The following is a 15,707-nucleotide window of genomic DNA, read 5'->3' on the forward strand; positions in this document are numbered from 1 at the left end:
TACGATAAGAGGGGCGCGTGTACACGGTGCCGCCTCCGCGCCGACACCGCACCGCCGCTGCAGGGGCTCGTGTACACGGTACCACCTCCGCGCCGACACCGCACCGACGCCGCACCTCCGCGCTATGTACACGAGACACGTAAAGCCCGCCGCCGCGCCGCCGCCGCACCGCGTTTTACGCGTCTTGTGTACATGTAGGTGTAGATGTAGTGTAGGTACGCCCGGCCGGAAGCAGGCGGGCTGTCGATCGCGTGTCGCGTTCATTCAGCCCTGTTCCCTGGAGTTGGAGCTGCAGGTTACTGTCCCGGCGGCATTCCCACACTATTCTCCTCGAATCTTCTTGTTTTCCTGCAGAACAGAAGGACATCTTTGAGTTCGACGTCCTTTAGTTCGTGTTCTTTCAGTGTGTTTCTACCGAATGTATTATATCGCGGTGTGGATAGCGCGAAGGTGCGGCGGCGGTGCGGTGGTGGCGCGGCGGCGGGCTTTACGCGTCTCGTGTACATAGCGCGAAGGAGCGGCGGCGGCGCGGCGGCGGCACCGTGTACAGGCCATGGACCTAGAATATTACGGACGGACTGTCACCGAAGACAAACTGTGACACTGCAATGGCGGACGGTTTGAATGTGTGCGTGTAGACGAGTGTTACCATGTAACACAAATTCTCCCCTAATGGTGAAACAATTATTTTTAATATCGTCCTTGTTTTCAAATAAAAAAATTAGAACAGTTTTACGTTAGACATTAAAAAAAGTGTGTACGTATCTGATTTTATAGGTCTTGAAAATGCGCAATATTGCACAATTACTTTGTGCAAACATTATTTTCAATACCTAATGATATTTAGCATCGTAATGAAATCAGTTCGTCATGTTTTTTTAATTTATACATTTAACTTGAAACATACCTGGTTTTCAACAAAAAAATTATAATACATAACAAACAGACGTTAACTATCAAACATGCCTGTAAGCGTCTAATCTCCTTAGTATCGGGAAATTACCATACCGACCTAGTTTGAAATGCACAATCAATAATTTAACCATTTACCTAAATGATCTCTTAATACATAATGATTTAATAAGAAGGGTATCAATTACCCTACTTTCGGGAAATTACCCTATTCATGTTACTGGTCACACTCCTGTTTTGCAGTTTGATAATTTATAAACAACAAATTATCGTGATTTTACGTACTAATTGATAAACTTAAGTATGAAAAGTTATTCCGTGACTTTTTTTGTTTCTATCGGTACAATTCTAGCAGGATTTAACTACGCATGCTGGCATATTTTATATTTTTCTTCGACATGTTTACTTCAATGATGTTTCGATTCGTCTGACGGCAAACTGGTGGATGTGGGCTGTCAATGTGTGTGTGTCACGCGTAAATACTATGAAACTGGTGGATGTTGGAATCACAGTTGTGTTGTAAGCGAAACTCTGTCCGTAATATTCTAGGTCCATGGTACAGGCGCCATAATTTTTTCTTTCGTCCGGTAGGTAGGTATTCGACTTTTTAACCTTGTGACATTGCGATCTGAATTTTGCTGTGAAATTAATTGGCGCTTAAATGCGGTTTTTTATACAAAAAACGTAAATTATAGGTATTTAAGTGGGTAGATAACAAAATTTTGATATGGAAACTATGAAAAGACACAAATCGTCAATACTTTGTAAAAAATCTCGTATCTGACACTGTTACTCAAAATTGCAAGGCAGTAACTCTGTATGAATCCCATACATAGATACCGCATTTTTCTTTTGATTGACAGAACAAGATAAGAGTATTTTCAAAGTAGTGCCGAAATGGTACCTAGTATTAGGAGCGTCAATTTCGCATCGTATCCTCCACAATATTGGCTTAAAAATCAAAGTCGAATAGGTCCACTTGTCCAATATATTGCGTGACAATTTTGTTAAATATACAAGTTTTAGCTTATTAAAGGCAAAGTCTATAAAACGGCCGTACGACCAGCTCTAACGTATGGCGCCGAGTGCTGGCCCCTCAAAAAGCAACAAGAGAATAGACTACATGTCGCTGAAATGAGTATGTTGCGCTGGGCTGGAGGTGTAACGCTGCTAGATCGCATCCGAAATACCCTCATCCGTGGTAGCTTCAGGGTAAAACCGATCCAAGAGAAGCTAGTGGAAGGCCGACTTAGATGGTACGGGCATGTAATACGTCGCCCACCCGAACACATGACCCGACAAGTACTCGAGATGTTTCCGGCGCCAACAAGAGGAAGAGGGCGACCCCGCCAATCATGAATAGCTACCATTAAATAAAGACATGAAAGATGCAAATGTCACACCTGAGACAACCCGGGACAGAGCGTCCTGGCGAAGAAGGACTAGGAGAGCCGACCCCAAATGATGGGATAAGGCTAGGCAGAGAGAGAGAGAGATACAAGTTTTAGCTAAGCTTAACTTATGAATATTTTTTCCACGAGAAAAAGGTGTGATCTTTGGCCGCTCGTCTGTGACCCGGACGGAGATACGATATCAAGTGCAGCACAAATAAGTAATGTGCTTCAGATATTATCGACAGAGCAAACACACTGCTCATTACGATGCATAATAATTATATTTTATTGCTTCTAGGGAAACCAAATTTTAGGCCTAATTGGAAGGACAAATCTAACTAAGACAAAACTACAAGTTCATATTAAATAGAATAAATTTTTATTATACCTATATTAATTAAATAAAAAAAATGATACCTAACATAGAAAACTTTTTTTTATTATAGACCTTTTGTTTAACCACATTTAACGCAAATAAAGTGCTTACTTACCTACTAACTAGGTACTTATTATAAAAATGTTAAATATAAAAAGAACAATGGGCATTCTTTGGTGCAGGTACCTTACCAAATTGCCAATTTAACTATGATTTACTGATCGGACTCGTAATTTCAACTTATAATACTTAGCCCCCTATACTTCTATTTTTGTACAATGTGTATGTGTAGGTACTTATGACCTTTTATAATCCAACTATTATAAGTAGACCGGTAACAGTATTTCATGCGGCACCAGCAAGAAATGTTATTACTTAAGTGCACACTGTACAATTGCATTCCCACCAAAGCTACTTAATTCATGTTTAAAATAATTAAATAAATACATATTAAAAAAAGAAAAATTAAGGAACTTCAGTTAATAAACACAAAATATCTAAGTAGACAAAGGTAACAATAAACTTTTAATTTACTTTACGTATGTAAATTATAATAGGTGGATAAAGTGTCGGAAGCCCCGGCCCGGACCCGGACCGTTTTAGCGTGAATCATCCTTAAGGTTGTTGACAAACTCTTAAAATAAGGTGCTAAAATAAGACACAATTAAAATGAATAATACTGATAAAATGACCTTATTTTGCACTAAGCACTAACAGTTACCAATAGATAATTAATATGTAGGTACCTACATATCTAGTTACTTAATTAATATGTAGGTACCTACATATAAGGAAACCGGATGTATCTCTTGCCTAGGTCTGTTATTAGAATTTTGTAATTACTTATATTCTCATCAATGAAGTCTCAAGATCCAGATTTAAAATATGACAACCACAAATTTTCGCGCCAAAAGGTTCCGCAGCGCCATCTGTACTTCACAGCTTGCGGCTCGTACTTTGCACTAATGTTAAGCCGGCTTCCCACGGCCCGTTTTTTCACAGATCTGACCGCGCCTCTACAGGCCGACAGATCGTGGGAACGGTCGCATCCGACGAGGCCTGTCGTCACCCGTCCGATCCGTCGGGAGTCGGTAACTTCAAAAGCGCGTCGCGGCGCGGCGCGACGGTGCCTATGGGCGCGTCTGCGTCGGTTAATTTCACCTGGGACAGCGCACAGGCCTCGTCGGATGCGACCGTTCCCACGATCTGTCGGCCTGTAGAGGCGCGGTCAGATCTGTGAAGAAACGGGCCGTGGGAAGCCGGCTTAATCAACCGCACAGGCATCCACAGGCGTGGCGCGATCCGGCCTGGCCTGTAATAAACACGGGCCGTGGGAAGCCGGCTTTACACGTCTAACAATAACCTAATAGGGGCTTGGAACCATAGAAGGTGATCCTATAGAAGTGGTATACGCGTGCCTCCGTGAGGGACAAAACATATAGGCAATGCGACACTATGATTTTGTCCACCATAACCCATACTAATTTATGGTGACTCTCTCTGTCTATGTTTGAAATAAGACAGTCCTTTGACACACTATAGATAGATAGTATAGATTCATGCTTGGAACGCTGCGTCCGAGCGGGACGTCGCTATAATACGCGCGTACCGTTGTCTCGCTGAAACTTCGGAGCGACGTGCGAATCGGACGCAGTGTGCGGCGTGTGCCATTCCCCTAACTAAAAGCTACATGCACCAATCCAGGGTTAGCCACTAACTTGGAGTTAACCGTTAACATAGGGTTAAATTGTACTGGTAATTCCGGGTTTAACAGGTTAACCCCGAGTAAGTGGCTAACCCTGGATGGCGCATGAGGCCCGTGATAATATTCAGTCACCATGCGCGCCCACGTGTTTTTTTTATTTGTCGTTTTAAGGTTCCATACCTCAAAAGGAAAAAACGGAACCCTTATTGGATCACTCGTATCCGTCTGTCACAGCCTATTTTTCGGGTGAGATTATATATGCTCAAACATTATTCTGTTAAATTACTTTAGTATACTTACCTACGCGCTTATTACAGCCTTTTTAAAGAACTTTGATTCTGGTTTATATTATAAGTATACCGGGTACATGTATTTTGAATTGTGGTTCGCGGTTTCAAACTCCTAATGACACGATATCGAGCTCTTCCATTCATGCACAGTTAATTTAGATCGAGACTTGCCCTTAGTACTTCATGCATAGCATGCTGGAACATAGAACTTTATTCAGCAATATACCACTACTGTATTTCCACAGGACAGGCTGACCAGTATAGAAACCTCATAGAAACACTATTTTTGAGAAGGGATTTTATTACATCGCAAAATACATGCACTAAACTAAACTATGGTCTACATACCGCGATCTTGCGGGCCTAAGTTGCGTGCAATTCATTATTTAAAGTAAGAAAAAATTAAATACCTAAGTACCTACTTATTTAAAATAGTTTTAGCCCCAAAAAGTTGTAGATCTAACATAGAAGCACTAGCACTACATTTTGGCGACGGGCGACTTACGGTAACGTGCTGGCCACGACATTGAGCGACTTGCGACGGCGGCAGCGATAACCATAGGTTGGAGAGAGACACAGCAATCGGACCTTTCGTTCCCACCTTATAAAGGTTGTCGCTGCCGCCGTCGCAAGTCGCTCAATGTCGTGCCCGAGCCGTAACGGTTGTAACTGTTGTAAGACTTGAGCATTAGAGTATCCCGAATTTCTAGATATAAGCAGATTGGTATTATAGATATACACCGCGTAGGCTCGAGTAACCCGACAGATTTTAAAGGTGTATTCTTGACCGCATTTAGAGACTAAAATATCATAATTAAGTCCCGTTTCCGAAGTTCATCCCAATGTATTGTTATAAATGTTTCAATTAATCCTAGTTATCAGACCTCGCTAGGCCAAATTATACTAGTGTAGACCTACTAACTATCCTAGTGTTTTGTGAATTAAACCGTAAGCTTGTTTCGGATTAGATAACACGATCACATGCGCATGCCAAGGGGTTATCTTTTAACGGCAACGCTGCGTGATTTCAGCGATAAGTAATACATACGAGTATATCGACAGGCGGTTAATTGTAACTAAACCTAGAGCTCTCTCTAGGTCTACCATATACTGTACCTATTAGCTATATATGAGTCTCCTAGACTACAATGTTGATGTGCTGCATAATTATGGGGATCAAATATGCAGTTTAACGCGTTCGCTGATAGTACCTACGTCGACATGCGGGATACTTGATACTTACGCTATTACTCTCAGAGAAAGTGTTAACCTGCACGGTGATCCTCATATTTTGGTCCAGTGCGTCTAGGCCCATATTTTAGATTTAGTCGAAAAAAGTGTCGTACGAAACAGACGTAGCTGCCATGTCGTAGCCATATGGCTGCACATGCCGTCCGGTGCGGTGTATTTTATTGCTGTTTTTGTGACTTACGGCGATGTCACGTCTGAGTCAACTTTGCCATTGGGCATATCGACTTATGGTCTGATGACGACGACAAAAAAAGTTCCTCCATTCTTTGATTTTATGACATTGCCAGTTAGGTACCTATTATAAAACTATTAGGTAATAATGTACCTAATATGTATTGCCGCGTCACATGCTGTCAATATCTCGATTCAAATAGGGGCCTACCCGTTATTCATAACGCGCAAGGGACCATGCACATCGGAGGGTCTGCCATCTTGTGGCCTAAATCGGAAACTTAAACTTAACATTGACACTTCACGGGACGATATGTGGAATTGTACCATAAACTTCAAATTACTATGAAAATACAATTTGTCACGTCAAGTGAAGACCACCGAATGCCCCGATTAACCTAGGTAAAGTTAGTTAAGTAAGTACTTAGGTAGTTTTTTAGGCCGAACACAATGTAGCTATAGGTATTAAGTATTTGGTAGTTATTAGCAAAGAGTTACTAATTGTAGAAGAGGTCTAAAGTCTAAGATGAAATCGCGCGCTCGAATGGAACAGCCGAACTAGATGGCGTTAATGTTTTGTTGTAAACTAAACGTCAACCTTTATATACCGGGCCGTATAGCGACATCTACTTTAGCTGTCAAATTGTTTTTAGACAATACGCGTCTTATTTATAATTATTAATAAGTAATTAACTCCTTAGTATTAGTTAGAATAGGTAGGTAAAGTACCCCCCGCAGGTTGCTCACCTTGTCGTGGTGGAGGGGCTTAGTAACCGTGGCTTGGTCACCCACGGTGAAGCGAAGAGGCAACCAGGGCCGGCCCGTTTGAAGTGCGAGTTGGCCCGAGGAGGACGCTCCAAGTGGGCTTGTTAAGCCCGCTTACGTCGAGGAAGAGGAGTGTCAGTATTGCGGTGAGCCGTTCTCCCTATCTTCGGCGGCCGAGGTGGGATCGCAGCGGAAGAGGCGTGTTGGTATTACAATACGCCACTCTCCCTATCCCCTGCAAACTTGGCGGGGCCGTTCCGCTGTAGCGGCGTTGGTGGGGCTGCAGAGGAAGAGGAGTGTCGGTGTTACGATGAGCCGTTCTCCCTATCCTCTGCAGCCGAGTTGTGGTTTTGCGGCAGAACCATAGACCTGATCTGTCGCCGGGCGCCGGGGAATTTTCTGGCGTCCGTGGCTTCCTTGTGGCGGGCTCGGGGGGGGGTCCGCTACAGTGCAGAACGGAGGCCGAGGAGGAAGGCGCGTCGAACCATCTGGCGCGCCTAACGTGAAGGGCTTTCGGGCATTCGCGAAGGAGCCGCTCGTAGGTGACTACCGCCGGTGGGATCGCGGATGAGTACGCAAGCGTTCCCGTAACCCCACCAATAGTGCGGCGAGGCGGCATATGGGGGGGTTTTTAGTGGGTATACCGTGGGCCTCATTAGCCTAGACGGGAGTCCCACATAACCACTCGGGTCACCCCTCGCACCCGTGTGGTATGCGGAATGCAATTTCCCCCCCCCCCCCTAATAAAAAAAAGAAAAAAAAGGTAGGTAAAGTACCATGTAGTTAGAAGTAAGACCAAAGAAAGTCTGCAGCGCAATAATTTGACAGCGAATTAAAAAACTATATATGGCAATGTTTTTTAGCAGTCAGTATGGTATGTGTTTGTCAAAATCGTTTAAATATTCGTTGTGTTTTGTGATGAACGGAAAAAACATGGTGAAACCTTACAACTTACTTACCGGCATGCGGTAGTTATTTTTCCGCATGACGAATAATTTTACACTAGTAAATAATCAGAACGAGGCGATTCAAGCTCAAAAACGACAATGTTTACAAAATTTGGAGTTGATGACGGGTAAGTGGACTGATACATCTTAATACTTACCTACTTGCACCATATGTAGATAATATAATATAGGTTTAGACTAAGGTTTCACAGCAAATTGAACACATCTAATAGATATAGGCATACTTACCTTATGAACTTCCTCTAACATTTCGAGAAACTCATTGGTACTAGCCGGGTTTCGAGCTAGAACCCACAACCTTCATGCTTATGCTCACGGCATGGGTACCTGCTAGTTAAAGCTTAAATTTATATTTAATATAACGTTTATTGTTTTAATGGTTTATTTCGTTTTTCCAAAAACCGTAGTTCGCAAACTGCGGGCAATTTTTCTGTCAATCTACCTACGCCTTAATGGGAGTAAAAGAGAAAGATGCCCGCAATTTGCGAACTTCGGTGTTCGCGGTACAATAATTTTTATGAAGCCAAATGTCACAGTCCCCCAACCTACATATTAATTAAAAACAAATGGTAAAATATGGTAGAAATTTCACAAGTATCAAGACTATATAATCCATTTTCTGTGGTGTTGTCACATACCGATGTTTAAAAACTACTTTTAATCTAGCGCTGCAGACTTTCTTTGGTCTTACTCTATTCAACTTTTTGGGTACATACTTAATTAACTATTAGGTATTACGTAAATATTAAATATAATAGGTATAGGTAGATATACGTTCGTTTTAATGCTCACAGCCATTAAGTAACTTATGATTGTTTACAAAAACAGGTTTAGATATAAGATAAATATGTAGACATGTACGGGTAAATTTAAATGGTAGGTTGCAGGAACCTGTTCAGTCGAAACGTAAGAAAAAAGTCTCGGTTCAGCACCTGCCCATTAAGTCGGGAACGGAGACAAAAATAGACTCCCAACCGGTTACAACACAAGGTAAAGGTCCTAACGTGTAAGGGAGCGTCCATTAATTGCGTAAGGGGTTTTTAAATGTTTTTTTCCCTTCGTGAGACGTGAAATTTGCCCCGACTCCCTTCCCCACCCCTATTAACCTCATGTGAGATCTCTCAAAATGTATATGTTGAGGGTAAATAATAAACACAATTTGCATTGGTAAGTATTTTTTTTGTTAACCTTCCTGTATTTGGAGGGTTGTGGTAGATTTCGCCATAATTATTTTAGTTTCGAAACATTAGGTTCCTACCTACTGTTTAATTTACTAAAACCTAATTTAATTTAATGACAGCGTTTTACACAAAAATAAAACGCTAATTAAATAACTTACCATATTCGGAACCTAAAGTAATATATTGAGAGTGGCAACACTGTAGTTAGTCGTATTGTCCTTTTCTAGCATATACGTCCATCTCTCTCCCACACCCCCACCACTTCAGGCAGTTGCGTTTGACAATTTTGACAGTTAGAAACAAACGCAAATTACCTCATTGTCTCAAAATTATACATATTTACACCAGGCAGGATTAAAACTTTAGGTTCCGAATATGGTAAGTTATTTAATTAGCGTTTTATTTTTGTGTAAAACGCTGTCATTAAACAACTGTACCGATATTCGGAACCTAAAGTAATATATTGAGACGTGTTTGTTATCGCCTGGTGGTGGGAAGACGCCAAGCCAATGTGATTATACATGTACTTACATATTATGTATATGTAATATTATTATATTAGGAGTGTTTAATTAATTAATTAATTATGTAGTACACCCTTTATTTTAATACATGTGAGGAGAGAGGTATTTAGTAAAGCATACAATTTTATATACCATTATATTATGATACTAACTTTCCATTTTATATACGTATTTAATGTAGGTACTTATAAATTTTCAACGAAAATAAGTGAGTCACCACAAGGGTGCTATAGTACTTAATTATATGTATGTGAGACTATGTAAAAGAAGATAAGTCAGTCTACTCTTCAGGGAGCATACAACATCTGTGATATGGAGTGATGTAATTAAAATATGAAAAGATAAAAATCATAAAGTACTCGAGTAGTTTTTATTTATAACTCCCAATTATTGACAAATTTGATAATAATTATCTAGTAAGGTAAGCAGTTGCAGGATATAACAAGGACAAGACCTTTCTTATTTCCAGAATCCCTCAGGATTAAGTAGACGAATATTTTAAATATTCGTTATATCACTATCACTACCCACAAAGTTAATATTGGGTAGGTACTTAATAAAATGTCATAGGGAATACTTTTAATGATTTTACTGAATTCTTTTAATGACTGTGAGCCAGTGTGAGCTATTTATTTGGTTATAGCTATAAAATGCATTTAATCGTTTGTACGCTTTACTAACGCGAACGCGAGCTAATGGACCTAAACAAACCTTACTTGAAATTGTGAAGGTTACTTTGAGAGCTTAAGCCATATCATAATACTCATGTGGGCACTAGTTACGACGCTTTTTGGTGCTCTTGGCGTTCAAATGGTAAATGTAGAATTGCCACAGAGCTTTATCAATGATATTTGTATAGGTGCAGCTCATTCTGCTTATATTCATGTTTAGCTATCATCAAGTGACCTTAATTGTACTCATTATTGTCTATATATGCAGTATGAGTAGTTTACCTTATCTGGTGCCTACTAGTAGACATAAACTTGATTGTTTCTGAACGCTAAAGTGGCTTAATTTATGTAAACCATTCATAGACATAGCTTAATTCTGAATATTCAGTCTTCTCTTTCCAGATTAAGAATAAGGTACTTAATTCGAAACCTTAGCTCATCGCATATGTGTTTTTAACCAAAATGAAAATTTGTGTTTATTTTGTGATTTTACATTATTTGCAATAACTGTGCGGAACCATGGGGTCCCCGACCTTTTGCCGGGCACCCGTGGGCCCAAAGCCAACAGCGCAGATGCCGTTTAAGAGGAACCTCTATTTTATCCAATGCTAGGGTCAACACTTTGTCGAATATATTTGATATTTATGTATATTTATCCTCCTTATGACCTAAGGGTAGGTAATTGTAACTTTTTGATATCAAATATACGCAGAATAGTCAATTATTTTGTATTCTGAAGTGCATATAATATTACTGGATTTGGGCCAGTGTGCTTTTGTATACTATATCTCTGGCCTACTATATAGGCTAGTCTATTAACATCCCGCCTCCTGGAAGGCAGTATACAGACTTCTTAGATATATTCACGGTAGTGCTAAGAGTGTGGACCTGGTTTTCCGACACTTGACTGCATGAGATTATTTTTTCAGGTCTCGAGCAAGAAGGGTGCCTAGATAGGTTGAGGTCCTCAACTTGTGGGTTTGGTAGGAGCAAGACACAGACGGGGTGTAAATTAGTTAATCCACCATGTTTCAAGAGATTCATGTGCATTCATGCCTTCAGGTTACACTGTAGAGACAGACTAACACTTTGGCAGAGTTTTGCTAACATATAATAAATGATTGCATTTGTTTGGGTGTACAATTACATGTTCCACACCAAAAACATAATTATTTATATATTTCAATCTATTTTTGAAAGGTTTGCGTTTCAAAATAGCTTCGCCTTTTCGCAAGGCGTGCTCCTGTTCCCCTATTTTATTGTGCAAAGCGAACAGTATCACAATGCTATAATTTTGTATAAATTGAGAACTAGAGGGTCATGCCCTAGACGTGACCGCCCAGAAACTGTGCTAGAACCGTTCGTGCAAACCATTCAGTCACTATTTTTTAAAAACCTTTTGTAGTGGGTACATTCCACGGTCTTAAATTTATTAAACGTGTAGTATCAAACTATGACAAGTCATGATAAGTGAAATAAGTGATAACAGTATCTGGTCCGTGCATAGAAGCACTTGCCCTTGAGGTTAGGGCATGGGTAGTTTATTATAAACTTAATCCGTGCATAGGAGCACTTACGATACAGGTGGTTTAAAACTTCCAGGGTCACAATACAGACACAAGGGTGTAAAATACATAATTCATAAACGCCCGTTAGGCCAGTTTTGTATATTTTATTTCAAACATGCTTGTGCAGCACCGCCAGCACATGATAATTTTCCTAATATACCATGGCAGTCAGGGATATAATAATTATGTAAAAAAGGTAGGTAACCTTGGTCATGTCGTGTACATAGGTAGGTACTCGTAAACATGTTAACTGAAAGACAAGTGCTCTCCAGCCAAATATAATTTATGCAACTGTGAGCTGCTCTTACATTGGGATCATATGTATTTATTTCTAGTCTGTCATATTGTAGCAGGACTAGACTTCAAAGGTTTGTAGATGTTTATAGGGCCGTTAAACGGACCCTTTGTACACCTTGAGCAGGCTGTTTGTTTCACACCATGGGTAATATATATTGTAAACATAGCTTATTTCAGAATGGAATCGTAAGCTCTGTCGTGTCGTGAGCTTACCGAGCCTGATTTAATTAGAGTCCACAGATTGTATGGACCTTGGAGGATTGACCACTCCTTATTCTAATTATCAATATTCTGCCTGGGCTTATAGTCGAAATTAGGTGACTAAATCTCTTAGTATTATCTATGCCACCCAAGTTATGAGGCTTAGCGTCTCCAGACCACAATTTTATATTAGGGTGCAAAGATTTTTTCATCTTTAAAATAAAAATGAGTCGAGATAGGCCTGGAATCTTAGGTTTTTATTTTACCTATTATAATTTTAGAAATGTTATGTAAATGGAAAGCAGTTTTCACTTTTACCACAGTTAATTAGCCCAATTTCGGGTTTAGCCAATAGGGTGTTCGGGACCCTTGAAATAGATTGGTAAACAAAAATGAAAACTCTAATAACGAAGCCTATTTCGACTGATTTTTACCCAAAACATTATTTTAAACCATTTTTACTTTCTCTAAAAAGAGATATTTACAACTTAATCTTTGTAATATTTTTGTGATTGTGGTCTACTCGCACGCCTGTGTTATGACCATATCATTTATATTTCTGTGAATATGTCTGACGTGCCTTGCGCAGGCTTACATAGGTTATAATATCATCATCAATAACTTGACGTCAGTTTGTGAACGAATCAAAGATTCTTTTGGCACACCTTACGCAGGTGTAAACATGGCAGCCTTGCGCAGGTTTAGATAGGTACATAATATATTGGTTTCATCACAAATAACTTGACGTTAGTTTGTGAACGAATCAAAGATTCTTTTGGCACACCTTACGCAGGTGTAAACATGGCAGCCTTGCGCAGGTTTAGATAGGTACATAATATATTGGTTTCATCACAAATAACTTGACGTTAGTTTGTGAACGAATAAAAGATTCTCTTAGGCGCACCTTAGCAGGTGGAACCATAACAGACGTAAGTTTAAGAATAAGTATCATTCAAATCAAATGTCAAAAAGTTTATGGGTAATATTCCCTAAGTTGCGGGTTCCTTGCTCGACAAGGTGAAAGGCTTTACGCCGGCTTTAACAGGCACTTTTAGAAAGTGTCATTCACGGTGACGCGCAGATTTGCCAAAAACTAAACTTTAACTCTACAGTTAACTAATATAATTTGACAATATGAACCAAACCATGCGTCTTCGTCAATGAATCAATCTAAAGATTCCCGTATCGTTAATGCCCTTCCATGTCACAGGCTTCCGATTTTATTTGAAACGTTTAATTTAAGTGTACTATTTATGTAGGTAGGTAAGTAGGCTTAAGAATTGACCCTCTTGTATGTAGTTACGTATAGAATTAATAATCAAGTTATTCAAATTCAAAATAACACAAGCACATATAGCACCTACATGCAAGAGTTCTTTTCCTTAACCTTTAAAGCTGTAAGTACCTGCTAAGTTATATATTTAAGTAGGTACCTACCTACATAAATCAAAGATCTAGTTGGAGAGATATAAGTTGATAGTTACAGAGTGAAATACTTCACGAATTCGCATGTCATTCTTGCGCAGAGCCATGCTAATCTCTCTCTATGTCTAGTCAGATTTAAGTTTATGTACTGCCGAAGTACTCACTTTCCACAAAAATAAATGCAATGTTTGCGATGTAGGTTTGTTCGTTATTTATCAGCAAGTTTATTACCAAAAAATTAATTTTGCAATATTATATTAACCCGGAACGGGATAAAAAGATAAATTGCTGATAGATACTTGGACAGATAAAAAACCTACACGTCTATAAGCTTCTACCTTAATACGTAGGTTCTACGTAACACGTATTAACTATCCGATCCATTCGTATTCGAAAACACAAATCACTTGAAAGGGTATACCTCCACACATCACCATTTAAGTATTATATAATTTCAACCGTTATTATACACACACAAAGATTTAAACTAACAAGACTCGGAAGAGACTTAATAAAATTAAATTATAATGGTGACACGTGCACGCTTTACCAGCTCGATGTGTTTTCTACCATGTGTTTTAGTATTTTCATTGGCATAGCCACGGTGCGCGCAGGCAGCCTTTGAAAACACTTGCACATCACTATTCCGGATCATTTTTATTTGCTAGATAGTTTAACGGACAACTAAATTTAAATATTTATTTCGAACGGCAAAAGCCGTTAGAAACTGTTTTTCAATATAGTCAGCTAAACTGGGGTACAAATTCAAAAACTCACCAGCAGTTTAGCTTCACGACCTTCCAGATGGAAAAACAGCAAGCCAATGAGGTAATTTGCGTTTGTTTCTAACTGTCAAAATTGTCAAACGCAACTGCCTGAAGTGGTGGGGGTGTGGGAGAGAGATGGACGTATATGCTAGAAAAGGACAATACGACTAACTACAGTGTTGCCACTCTCAATATATTACTTTAGGTTCCGAATATCGGTACAGTTGTTTAATGCACTTTTACACGCTCACGTAATTAATGGACTCCCCCCAAGGAATACACAGAGATGTGACTTATTTGAAATACTTGTATTTAAAATGCAAATACTAAATGCAAAATACCTATTTTGTATTTTGTATTTAAATACCTTTTGAAGAAAAGTATTTTGTATTTTATTTGAAATAGTTTTTGGGACCTATTTTCTATTTTCAAAATACAAAATACTTTATAGTATTAGGTAATGTAGGTAGGAGTTACAATCTCTTCTGATGTTACAATCCTGGCAACTCTCTCATACTGTTGAATCTGTTTAGTAACGTCGCACATGACCACAAGCGTAGCGAGTGGTTAAAAAAGTGGAATCTTGAGTGTTGCGAGGGTTTCAATGTACGAGAGGAGAACAAACTTTTCTGCCCTGATGAAACTTTTCTGCACAAACGAGACGTTTTCATCACACTAACGAGAGGCATTATACAAGCTGTAAAACATTACAAATCTAAATTAATGCTTTTAAAAATTGTCCGTTATAAACCATCATCCATCCATCCTTCCGGTTAATATGAGCAAACAACTAGAAATTTGCACTTTAGATAGAGGACTGATTGACACACTGTTTTCAAAGAATGAATAGTCTTTTCAATTCGGATATTCTGAGTATACTTTTTAATTCAGACTAGGTATTCACTATTCAGAGTTTCTTTTATCGCAAAGTATTTGTATTTTTAAAAAGTATTTTGAAAATACCTATTTCGTATTTTGTATTTTAAATACAAATTCAAAAACTATTTTGTATTTTGCATTTGAAATAGTATATCAAGGAAGTATTTGTATTTTGTATTTAAATACTTTTTATAAAGTATTTTTCACATCTCTGGGAATACACTAAAGATAAGTATCAGGGTGAAACTTGGATAAATGGAATCCCAAGGAACTAGATAAATGGAAACCTAAGGAAGCATCATTTATTTATTTATAAAGTAGATATATACCTACTTACGTAATTTCATTAAAAGCCCATCAAC

General features: G+C 39.1%; 1 non-coding gene across 1 annotated transcript; it reads right to left on the reverse strand.

The window, feature by feature from the left end:
* Positions 1–13,755: 13,755 nt before the first annotated feature.
* LOC134662256 (U6 spliceosomal RNA) lies at positions 13,756–13,859 on the reverse strand. The gene has a single exon (XR_010098058.1). It is a non-coding gene; the product is annotated as a U6 spliceosomal RNA (small nuclear RNA).
* Positions 13,860–15,707: the final 1,848 nt, after the last annotated feature.

This window comes from Cydia amplana, chromosome 2 (assembly GCF_948474715.1).
Source record: "Cydia amplana chromosome 2, ilCydAmpl1.1, whole genome shotgun sequence".
In the NCBI taxonomy this organism is placed as follows: domain Eukaryota; kingdom Metazoa; phylum Arthropoda; class Insecta; order Lepidoptera; family Tortricidae; genus Cydia; species Cydia amplana.